Source organism: Melanotaenia boesemani, chromosome 7 (assembly GCF_017639745.1).
Source record: "Melanotaenia boesemani isolate fMelBoe1 chromosome 7, fMelBoe1.pri, whole genome shotgun sequence".
Taxonomy (NCBI): Eukaryota; Metazoa; Chordata; class Actinopteri; order Atheriniformes; family Melanotaeniidae; genus Melanotaenia; species Melanotaenia boesemani.
This window is the reverse complement of record NC_055688.1, coordinates 22,950,706-22,963,075: the sequence shown is the minus strand read 5'-3', so window position 1 is coordinate 22,963,075 and position 12,370 is coordinate 22,950,706. Positions and strand designations below refer to the sequence as shown.

At 38.4% G+C, this 12,370-nt stretch overlaps 1 protein-coding gene across 1 annotated transcript in view; it reads left to right on the top strand.

Moving 5' to 3' along the window:
- Positions 1–12,370, top strand: part of mid2 (midline 2) — a 156,188-nt gene that overhangs the window by 36,020 nt on the left and 107,798 nt on the right. The window contains exon 2 of the mRNA XM_041990595.1: positions 6,974–7,100. The gene's annotated coding sequence lies outside the window, so the exon portion shown is untranslated. The remainder of the gene's footprint in view (positions 1–6,973; positions 7,101–12,370) is intronic.

Sequence of the window (12,370 nt, the reverse complement as noted above, 5' to 3'; positions counted from 1 at the left end):
CTGTTTTCTTGGATCAAAGTTATCCAGATCTTACTCAAAGTTTTGAACAGCACAAATTGAGGGTTTCGTCCAGATAACAACCAGGATTGGATTATGTGAGCCAATCCAATTTTGGAATCCTTCTTTTCCTTGTGAACAAGCCATTTTCAAGATTTGATCCAATCCGATAAAGTGTTTTTACGATTCATGTTGTTGCTTTCTTTGCTTTCTTTCTTTTCTCTGCTCCCTTAGTGAAGTCCTCCAGTTTCTCTCACAGCTGTCCATAAAGCAATAAACCCTGGACGCGGAACGGGAAACGTGAACACAACAGTTCCTTCTCTTTCAGGAACTAGTGTCCACAGCCCTATTTCCTTGGTTACCGTGGGAGTCCGAACCAGCACACACCTACCCACACACATGTACACAACTTCACTTGACAGAGAGACAATGAACCCTCATTTTGTGCGTGCGCCTCAGCCTCCACCACTATTCACAGCTGTTTTAGTCAGAAGCATACTAGAAGCTCCTTGTCGTAGGTCTCCGCTAAACTTACGCGCCGAGTTTATTTTTGATTAAGCATGTACCTAGAATGCTTCAAAATCAGCAGTTTGGATAGAGGCAGACAGGAAATCAGACATGGGAGCAATGTAAAAACTTCGGCTATTTTTCAAAATAAAAGCCATATGGGGATGTGCACTGCTAAACTATGTAAACATTACGTGTTTAGTCAGGGTGTCTCAGTGTTTTTTTGTTTTTTTTGTTGTTTTTTTTTCCATCATGGACGACGAGACGTTTATCCTGGAAGTGGAGAATCACAAGATTCTCCAATTCTCCTGTGATTCCGTGGATCCAGCTAGGCGGATTACACTCACGAGCTTTCTGCACCTGGCACGCTCCCGGTGTGGATTGACTCACAGAGGTCAGAACGAAACCGCGGCGCACACTCACCCAGTGGAAATTCGGGGTGATTCGATTTGCATCACACTGATGTACATCGATGAAAAAGTCATGGAGTACAACAGAAGCAGGACAGACTGGCAGCAAGCAGCCACTTTGTCAATAATTAACCAGGATTTGTTAGTGCACCTCATGTTAATTTGTTCTGCTAAATAATGGGCTGTATTGAAAATTAATGAACATTTTCAGAGTGATTAATAACCATAATTTATTATTCAGTCTGCAGCAAATAAACCCAATTGACAAGTAAGTGAACACAAATGTATTCAGTTTATTCTTAGAATAGTTTGTATCTCTTACTGTCATTATGTTTATGCCAAAGAGACCATGAATTACAACAGAGACGAGTCATCAGTAATTATCAGTGACTTATAGTATTGTTCTTGGGATTTAACCTCATCTTCCACTGATGGTCTCCTGCTTCCTGATTTAGTAAATTTATAAGTTTTCTTTTATATTGATCAACCTTTAGTGTATACATACATTGTGTAGTGAAAGAATGAATCTTTAAGGAGAGGATGTCAGCTTACAACTCCAAGTAAAAAGAATATATAGAGAAGGCACTGAATTGCTATGACAGCTCATTTTGCAGGATCATTCTTCCATCCAATTAAATCAGAGCTCAACCAAAAATCTGTCTAACAGAGTCTACATAATTTATGAGGGACTGTTTCTTAGATAGTCCACAACAGGCCATGACAATACATTCTTCCATTTGGTTGTCTTGTCTCCATACTTGTGTTTATAAAAGAAAGAATTATTTATGGGATTCCCACAACTAGCAGTTTCAGATTATAACTGTGTGTGTGTCTGTGTGTGTGTTTATGTTCAGCATGTGCATCTCTCGTGTGTTATTGTTAGTCACTGCTCCCATCTGCAATCTGTTGTGAAATTATTGTCTGTTTTGGATGCAAACATGAGGTTTCATGCTAATCTGAGTTGTTTTCTCATTACCTCACCTAAACTCTCCGGTTCCTCCCTTCCCTCGCTCCTCTTCCAGCTCATTGTCTTTTATCTAAAATTTGCTTTGCTTTATCTGCATCATTCTCTCTCATTAGTAGCTTTCCCTTGCCATCCCTGGCAGCCTCTCTTGGTCTCCTGATCTTTCCCACTCTGTTTATCTTTCCGGCCCATCGACGTCCACGATGGTGCTGCTTATTGCTAACTAGGCTGCCTCCAAGCCCACAGGTACGCCTCCTCCTCTTTCTCCGCCCCTCCTCCATCCATGCTCTATTTTTAACTCCACTCTCAAAGATCTTCCCCCCTGATTCTCTCTGACCCCAACACTCATCTCTGTATTCACCTCTCTACCTTCCCAGCCAAGTTGAAGAAGACTGTAGAGCAGTGCTTCTCCATGAATTTATGTCCATGATTAGTTTTTTCATTTATCTGTCAAGAAACACAGCCTCTTTCTTCTGTGTGTATGTTTTTATATATATAATTTTATTGATTTAAGTGTATTAGCATTGTGATACAATAAGGTTATCAGAAATCAAACACACACCATTATTTTTTACAAACAAACCTGCTGAGATATATTTTGACTTACATTACTGATTAAAAACTGACAGGTGTTTTCAGAGGTTTTGCTCATTCAAGTCTTAAATAATTTGCTTTGTAAAGCTGCCACCATTCCTTGCAGCCTGGCATCCGTCTCAGGCATCCCACAGGGTGGAAATATAATGCACGTGTTAGACTGTGTGGCTGACGTCCAGAGTCTTACCAGGACCCCCATCTTCAACCTTAAGCTCTCTTGCCTTCCAAGTACATATTCCCATGACAAATGGTAACTCCAAATAACCTCCACCAGTATATTTATGACACATTCCTTAAGTTCTGTATTTGTTAGAGGGAAGCATGTTGACATACAAAGCTTTGATTACGTGTTGCACATATTGATTACAGAGCTACAACACAGAGGATCTGATTATTCTGTTAGCAACGCGTCTTCCTGCAGTTGTAGTGTACCATAGAGAGTTTTATTTTATTTTTTTATTTTTTATTTTTTTGTTGGTTTGCTTGTTTTTTTTTTATTTGTGCCTTATTACATCAACCGGAATAAAATATTGTTCCGCAATTAATGAATCAATGAATGAAATGAATGAAAAATACTTTATTAATCCCAAAGGGAAATTCAATTATTTGTGTCATGTGTCATTGATTCTCAATTATGTACTTTAGGCTAACATGAGGACTATAAAGACAAAGTATCCTATTTTTTTCTGTTAGTTTGTTGTTTTGTTCTCATAGTTTTATTGTTTGCCTGTAATTGGAAATATTTACATTCGAGGTTAACACATGTTAAAGCTGTATTGGATCCAAATTGCACAAGGGAAGGGTAGTGAAAAACAGAATAAGAAACATTTAAAAGTCATTGTAACCAAGCTTTTGTCTATTGGCAAACATTGATTAAAATAATGGCCTCTCAATAAAAGATCACACCTTAAAAACTTAGAGACTCTAAAGAGTCTCCTTTGTAATACAAACTACCCAAAGTGCTGGCTATGTCCGAAGTAAACAAGATTTTGTCAGCTTTAAATACACGTTCTGACTCAGTAATGATCCTTGTCTGCATTCCCAGACGTGGCATCTAGGACTAAGGACAGACCTGCCTTGCAGCATTCCTGCCTGATGTCCCCATGCAGAACCAGGTAGACAGCTATGGGAGAATCCATTTGTCAAACTAACAGTCCGTCACGGCTATGGACAGCCGCTGTCAGTAGAAGGCTTTTGAGTTATTATGTGTCCCACCAAAAGAAACATGCAGAGTGTTTTTAGAAAGAGGTTTGGGAAGGATTTTACACACATCGGTTTTCAAACACACATACACATTAACTACTTCTTCTCCTTACTCTCTTGGTAACAAGTAACTATGTAATCTTGTCATATAACTTTAACTATGCCAATCTTTGGCAGAGAGGGAAAGCAGGAAAGTCTAGAGATAATGCGGACAGTAAAATTTACAAAGTACAAAGCTTTGATGCAGCACCAAATTAAAGCTGTGAATGGACAGTAATCCTTTCAACACACTCCCATACCCTGTCATAATATTTGCTGGCCTTAAGTGACATGCCTTTTGTAGAACTTGAGCTAGGCTCTGCAACTGTTTAATGTTGGGGATTCGGATTTCTGTATGTAATATTGTTTCACTGCCACTTCATGACAGACAATGGTAGAACAAGTTAAGGTTTAGACTACTCTTGGTTGTGTTGATGTGCCTTGGTTTGGGGTTTGTTATGAAACCTGTTGTTGTAAGCCCCTCTCAGCTCAAGCTAACTTTTAACCACTCAGCCTTTGATCTATGTGTAGTGTAATCTCCAAGGGCTTGTTGGATTTTTTGAAGACTAGTACCAGAGTATCTTCAGAGAATAACCACAATGCTCTACTCTTTACTGGGTGAGATCAGTTCATACAGATACCATGTTTTATCCATAAGCAACCCCTTTGTGAGATGACATTTAGAAATCTACTGAAGGATGTGTGCAGCATGTCATCCCCTCAAAATCATTGCTGAGAAACTGATTTAGAAGAGCTTTCTCATCAGCATAGACAACTTGATCATAAAGGAAGATGTCAATGGACAAAGTGGTTAATTTTACAGGACTTTATACAAATATATCTTTATCTTTTTATTTAATTGTACACTGAATACAAGAAAATTAACATCAGTTTACCAAGACACAGCTAACATATTATCCTTTTGGACATTGTGCGCTGAAGGGTTGAAAGACATGTATTGAGAGTAATAGCATAAAGAAGAATCCATATATCCATTGTCCAATTATTCCAATGAAAGGTTCGGGGGCAGCTGGAGCGGATCCCATCAGCTTTTAGGCAAGAGGCAGGGCACACCCTGGATAGGTCACCATTTTCCGACACACAGAGACAAACAGCCAATCAAACTTACACTCATTCATATAGAGAATGTAGTACTACCACTTGACTTACTGTGGGAGGAAGCTGGAGTACCAAGAGAACCCACACATACTCAGGGATAACATCCAAACTCCACACAGAAAAGCCCCAGCTGTGGTTTAAACAAGGAACCTTCTAGCTGGGAGGTGACAGTGCTAACCACCACACCCACAAAAACATGATACATGAGTACATTAGTAATACATACATAAATAATATGAAATTGCACACAACAAATGTTTGTTGAAATTGGCATGGATCACTTTCTTTTTTCTTTTCTTGGCATCCTGGACCAATGGTGTTTTTGATTTCCTAACCTCTGCCACAATACCACGAAGAAAAACGAGAGTTTATCTTTATCACTTACAAGATCTGCTTGTGTGTGACAAAATATAATAAATCATACCTGATGTCAGATACTTCAAATACAAGGGTTCATGGTGCCGAGTAGAAACGAAGCAGCTTTCATTCTCCTTGTCTGAAATCTGTGTACCATCAGAATAATTTTGAATATCTTATTTCTGAATTGAATCCATAGCTTTGTGTCTTATTCTTGGATATTTTAGTTGATCCAAGTAACTGCATTAGAAAGCTCTTTGTAAACTGGCTTTCTTCATTAGCCACATGAGCCTTTTCATCATTATGCCCTACATTTGCTTTCTTCTTTTCTTATCTCCACCTATTTCCTCTGATCTTTGTCTCTTAACCACCCTTATTTACTTCTCCTCTTTTTTTTGCCTGGCAAAAGCATAAATTCTGGAGAGAAAAGTTTTGTTTCCCCACTTTTCCCAATCATTGCATTTCCCTTTCCTTCTTCTTCGTGTATCTTTTCCCTCCTCTGGTGCATGCCTTCTGACAGCAGAGGTATCCTGCAGTCTGCCTTGGCCAGGTATACCACTACAGATGAAAGGTTTGCAGCCAGAATTCTCTTTCAAAGATGCCTTCTGCTGCATCTCTGCTCTCCATAGGCAATCGTTGTCCCTGCCAGGCAGATGGAAAGAAAGAGTAAAAGAGAAGGGGAAGGAAAGGGAAGGAAAATGGGGAAAGGAAGGAAGAATGGAATAAGAGTGGAGTTAAGGTTGAGACAAATGGTAACGGGCAATAGAGAGAGCTGTTCAGACTTGTTCTTACTCCTCATGTGGAAGTTGTACCCTGCCTCAGAGCAGTATCATCAAAAAAGCTTGACGTCAAGGTGAGCACAGCCAGGGGAGGTGTGCCCCTTCTTTCACTCAGCCTCCAATTTGAAGCTCCTCTTACTGAGTCTGAAAGCTCCCACGGGACATGGATGTGTCTCTTGACATGTTTCTGGCATATGTGTGTCATCTGATGTCTGTTGGAGTCAGACAGAGGTCTGAGTTTACTTTATCTTATCTTTATCTTATATCCTCAGAAAAATCTAGTAAATTTTGTCCATCAAGGAGCAAGTTAAGTGTCTATTTCTTAATCATGAACAAGTACTTTTCATCTTCTTTAGACTTAAAAGTAAAGAACTCTGCTCTTTTTATTCCAAATTATCAAGATTCCACCTCCATATCATTGCATTGACTTGTCAGCACCATTGCATCATGTTGACACACAGCAACTGTTGAGTAGAACTGGAAAGGTGGCTAGCGTTACTGTTCAACTTAACCTAGACATAACATCATGGCTTATTTCCTGAACTACCACCACACCAAGCTACTGATCTGCTCCCACTAATTATTTAATTAATTAAATCATTTATTCATTCATTCATTCATGTACCTCTTTGTCCATTACGGGTTGTGGGTAAGCTGGAGCCTGGAGTAAGAGGCAGGGTACACCCTGGACAGGTCACCAGTCCCACTAATCTCTGTAAATAGATATGTGCATGAATTTATATCAGATGTTGAAGAGGCAATATTTTAAGATTTTTACCAGCTTTTTCTTTTAAATCTGAATTCAAACAATAGTCAGCTTTCAGAACAGTGTCTTAGCAGTGGTGCACACAATCCATTGCAATCATATTGTTTAGCTATAAACAGAAAGACCCAAAATACTGAGGCTCAGTTAACAAACATTTGTTATTTGGCTCCTATAGTGTTGCATCACATTACTATGACATTAAGCAGTTGATTAAAGCTAATTCTTTTTATGTTTTCAGGAAGCAACTTAACAGATAAGAAGAAACTCTGGGTGCAACACCAGAGACAGGAAAACTGGGAAAGTGAAGAACTAACTGCAGTTTAAAGAATTAAAGGACAAGACCTGAATCTACAGCGACGCAGGAGGTAGGATGAGTCGCGTACAAACTCTAGTATGAAACAATGGTTTATCTGAAAATGATACAAGAGGCCAATTTAAATCTAGTTGAAACAGAAGATTTCCACCTGTTAACAATATATTAGTTTATTTTTTTCTTTTCTGGGAGGGTTTACACTGTAAATGAAGCACCTCAGAGGCCTGTCAGCACAAGGAAGCTTTCTACCACTGCACACCTTTTGTTTACTTTGTCTTGCCTATGAATTTATTCTTTGCAAAATAATCAATACAAAGCATAGAGGCCATACATTTTGTGGTGCCATACAAGTAACATATAAATATGTACACTAAATATATATATATATATACATACATAAATGATGGCACCCCTATAAAAGACTGAAAATAATGGGACCAAAGGGACATGTTAATCCAAGGTGTGTCCACTATTTAGCATCACAGGTGTCTACAATCGTGTAATCAGTCAGTGGGCCTATATATAGGGCTACAGTTAGCGATGTTGTGTCTGACACAAAAGCCCTAAAGCCTGCATCGAGTAAAGGGGGTTGTGTCCAAATGAAGCCTGAAGCAAAGTCTGTATTATTTTCCTAAACATTACGTGACCAAAAACAAATGAGGCCCTGTTTCCCTGATACACGTGAGTGTCTCGTGTGATTCGGCTGCTGAAAAAGCTGTGAAAAAGTTTAACATCTACATCTCATCAGAATGCTAATTATTTGTGTCCCTTAAAAATATCTCTTTTAAGGTAATCTCTGCAGAGATTATTGTAGACAAGCTGATTTTATGGTATAGTTGTGTAAATCTTCTCTGAAGACAAGTGAGATAATGTACTGTAGGTCTGGGCTGAGAGATTTAGCCTCTGGATATTGCAGCGACAGGAGATTGTGAGGGGTGGCTATGCAGGCAGTAAAACAACTGACAGTTGGTCATTATGAAAGACGCAGGTGGGCCAAAAATCAATCATGCCAGGACTGGTCTGGACTGTGACAGATGCCAGACATCTGCCTGATGAAGAGCTCTGCTGCTCCTCTGAGAGGAGAGAGGGGGGGGTGGGGTAAAGTAAGAAGGCAGAGTTGGACTGATGATGAGATGTAAAAATGATAATGAATTGAATTGAGCAGGAAAGAAGCAAGAAGGTGCAGTTACTGGATATGTTCATGAAGAGATATTGAAGGAGAAGGATTGTGTTGCTGTAACAAAATTTTTATCACCCTCTATGCAGTTTTTAGAGTGTGCCAGTCTGTGTTTAAGTGACATCTTTATTGCCTATTTCATGGTGTCTGCTCTAACAGGAGGCGCAAGAATTTCAAGTGTGAAATGCTGTTGCATTATTGGCCCACATGCAGTAACTCAGAGCACTTGAATTAATTTTGTTGTCAATTTTATATATCTGGGGTTTTAAATCCAGGTTTACAGATGCAGTGAAGTCCCACTTGATTTATTTCGAGCAAGATTTGCTGCAAAATACACCATCTAGTGAATTAACTGTAATAAAAAAAAGTCTTTTTTTTATCTTAAAAACTGTTTTGTCCATTTTGCTTTACTACCTATGGACTAGATGGTCAGCAACAGTGTTCATCTCAGTTTGCAGGCTTTTTATTGCAGCTTTATTGTCCACACATGAAGGTAGCCTAGAACAAAATACATCCTTAACGATGCTTTTATCCCCATTGTGCAAACCAAACCATTTCTGCAGAATTCATTATAACACACAGGAGGCATTGTTTCTGTGTGGTACTTCTTTCATTTTCACAATGACAATATATTCCATTGTACAAGTAGCCTCCAGATAATATATAAGCAAACAACAAGTCTAATATCATTGTATGCACTATTTTCATGAAGCACACAGGGAATTCCTGTCCTGTAGTTATCGGTGAGTTTGTCTTGACTCAGCATTCATGTCTGAGTTACTGTAAGGTGGCACCATGATTATTGAGACATTTTTATTAGCAGCTAATTGATAGAATTATTTTTGGGGGGCCTTTAATTTAATTAAGTCTGTTTGTCAAACACTTGAAGGAGTGGTGCATCTTTTTTGGGCTCTTAATGTTTGTGGAAATAGATGTTAATGTTTCTGTCTTAGCTTTAAAAATAGTTTACAAATAGTACCCACATTTTTTTCTATTTTGTGTTCTTGTTTTTTTTTTTTTTTGTTTTGTTTTTTTTTGTAATGTGCCAACAAAGTCATGTCAGGGCACTTTTACAGACAAAGTTCAATTCAGTACAGTTCATTGTAATCCAGTCATAACCCAATTAAAACAGTCCCACTGTATGAGCCACATTATTCCAGTTTATAATAACTGTGTTCATATATATCAATTCATTTAAAAAAATCCCAAATTAAGGAAACCAACAAATTGCAATGAATCCTCTCTTCTTCTCCCTAACCCTAACCCTACTCTTAGCCTAAGCATGCATGTGGTAGTAGACAACAGTGAAAAGAAAAAACACTCCTGCCAAATCAGGCTCAGGAAGGGCAACAATCTGCTTTGATCAGTTTTGTGTGGAGAGAACAGGAAGGAGGGAAAACAGCACTAAAAACACTAAGGATGCTTGTTGAGAAAAAAAAAAGAGAAACACAAGTTAATGATAATGCCATATATTTATACATGGAGAAAAAGGAGTGAAGGGAAGTCTAAGCCTATAGCAGCGTAACTGAAGGGATTGCTGAGGGTCATCCAAGCCAGCTCTAAATGAAAGTCTAGTAGCCTTAATGGTAAAGAAGGTATCTGCTTCCCAAACCCAAACTGGGACCTGGTTCTTTAAGAGAGCGGCTGATAACATAGAGCTCTGCCCCCGACTCTATTTTTACAATTGCAGGAGTTTAAAAGCAACTGGGTTTTAGAACAGACTTTGCCTGCAAAATTTTCAACATAATATAAAATTTTGGTCCGTTTGCTTGAGTTATTTAGCTTTTAATTTGTTGTCTTCTTTTCTTGGGGGGGGGGGGGGGGGGTGTTTGGGGGTTATAGCTGAGACTTGAAGATGTATTTTATCTAGTATCAAAAGAACTGAAGTACAGGGCCTGAAGAAAAACAGATGTTGGTTTAATCACAAGCTAAATTTGCCAACGCATTCTCATCAATGAACTTGCCCTGGAGTCTATTTCGTCACTTTTGAACGTAGAGGGATGTGTCACTATGGCAATGTAGAAAATTTAAGAAAAGCTTCCTTAAATAAAAATGATTTCTTTTGGGCTTCCTTACTCGTAAAGATGATTTTTTTTTTTCTCCTAACTTTAACCAAGTAGTAGTGTAGTGGCAGTGTAAGAAGTAAAACAAGCACGGAAAGTGATAAACAGCAAATGAAATACTTCAGTGTAATTTAATCATTATCAAGACATGGCAGAAATAAATCTTTTGTATTACAAAGAAAAAGTTGTCCTATTTCATTGAAATAAGCACAAATCACAGCAAGAAGGTGATTTCTAATTGTGAAAGGAAAGTTAAGCAGAGATTATTTTGATTATACCAGCACATTCTGTTAGCATATTGGTTTTTAAATTCATGAACACTCTAATTGTCTGAATTTATTTAGCATATTTTTGACACTTACTGCTTTATAAGCACCTCAAAATGTACTGAAACTGCTATCCTGGTAGTACTCAGCAATAATAACCCTAATAGACACACACAGCACACTCAATCATTGGAGAACAGAATGAAAGTACACAATCAACCTTTTTCTTTCAGTTCACCCAAACCTTATTTCTACTATCCACATACTTTGTGGTGTTCAGGTCAACTGGACCTGAAGATTGAAAAGAGGTCAGTATAACCTGAATAGCTAACAGGATTTACATTCAAGTGACCAGTGAGTACCACAGACTATGATCTTCAAAAGACATTTTTCAGGTTTGTAATATAACATGCATCATCTCCTACTACACCACACTCACAGTATTAGGTGCAAGAGAAGATCCACTCAATATCAGAGATGCCTGACATCTCTTTAAAAAATCATGAGGGTATTTGCTGCTGAACTGGAAATTATGCAATCTAATGAGAATACAAGGGGCATGTAACCAGTGTACAAGTATGAATTATAAATTAAGGGAAAGTCTCGGGTTTACACTAGCCACCGTTCATGATGTCATGACAACAACAATAGTAGTTCAGTGTTTTTATTGGACACTTTTTTGGATTTTTTAGAAGAAGGTGATGGGCTGGTTCACTGTGAACTGGACTCGAAGGAAGATGTATTTGCATCTCATCATAGTTTGCACATATCTTGTAAGGTTGAACATTTGAACATGATGTTTTCATGATTACTTACTTGTAAATATGAAATGATTATGTGTATTTCAGACATTAAACGTGTCCGCATTAGGTTTGCTGTCTAATATGTCTTGTGTTCTCCATTTATTATAATGTCTCATTTTTCATGCTCCAGTGAATTTGTCCCCTTTGAACAGCTCCTTTACATTACAACACATACTGCTCCAAATCTATCAGTTGCTGTACTCTTCCCAACAAAATCTAGTTTGAGCATCTTAGGTTTTCTTCCCTTCTACCTTCATATCTGCCCTCTACCTCTCCTTTTTTTTTATCTCCTGTTTTAATCGGGCATCTCATCACAGGCCCAGGAGGATGGGGAGAGGGTAATGAGATTAGGTCTGTACGTGTTTACACGTTCTGATTTACATTGAGCTGTCTTTCTCTGTCTGACCCATATTTCTTCCTATCCCTCCTCCGTCTTTTTGCTTTTTATGTCTCCTGTCTTCCTCTCAGATTCTCTCTCTCTTTCCTACCTCAGTTGCCTGCCTTCTGCAGTAGGATACGCAAGCTTTGTTAAACACTAATCAGTAGTATTATCTGTTCTAAACCAGCAAGGCTTTAATTCCCAAACTGCACTGTTTGATGTTCATACAGAAACTAATCATCATGTTGGTCTCTCAGTGATCTGTGATGAAAAATACCCCCAGTGCATCCTTCCCTTTATATCACTTACCAGTCTGAGAATTTGCAAACATATGAGTTCAGTGAGTTATCCTAACAGAAAACTGCATATATAATAGATAATATAATATTGTAATGGAGCTGCATAAAATACTAGCCGTCTTGGGTTGTCCATATTTCTACCAGAACTTCTAAGACATTCTTCGACATCTGACTGTGAGCCATTTCTACCCACCTGAGCGACCTATCATCCTACATGTGTGTATGTTTTGGTTATGTCTACCCACAATGCCCTGCGTTGAACTCATAATCTGCTTCCTGTGTTTTGAAAACTGACAGTTTTTAAATGACTTTTTACACATTTTCAGATTTCTGTA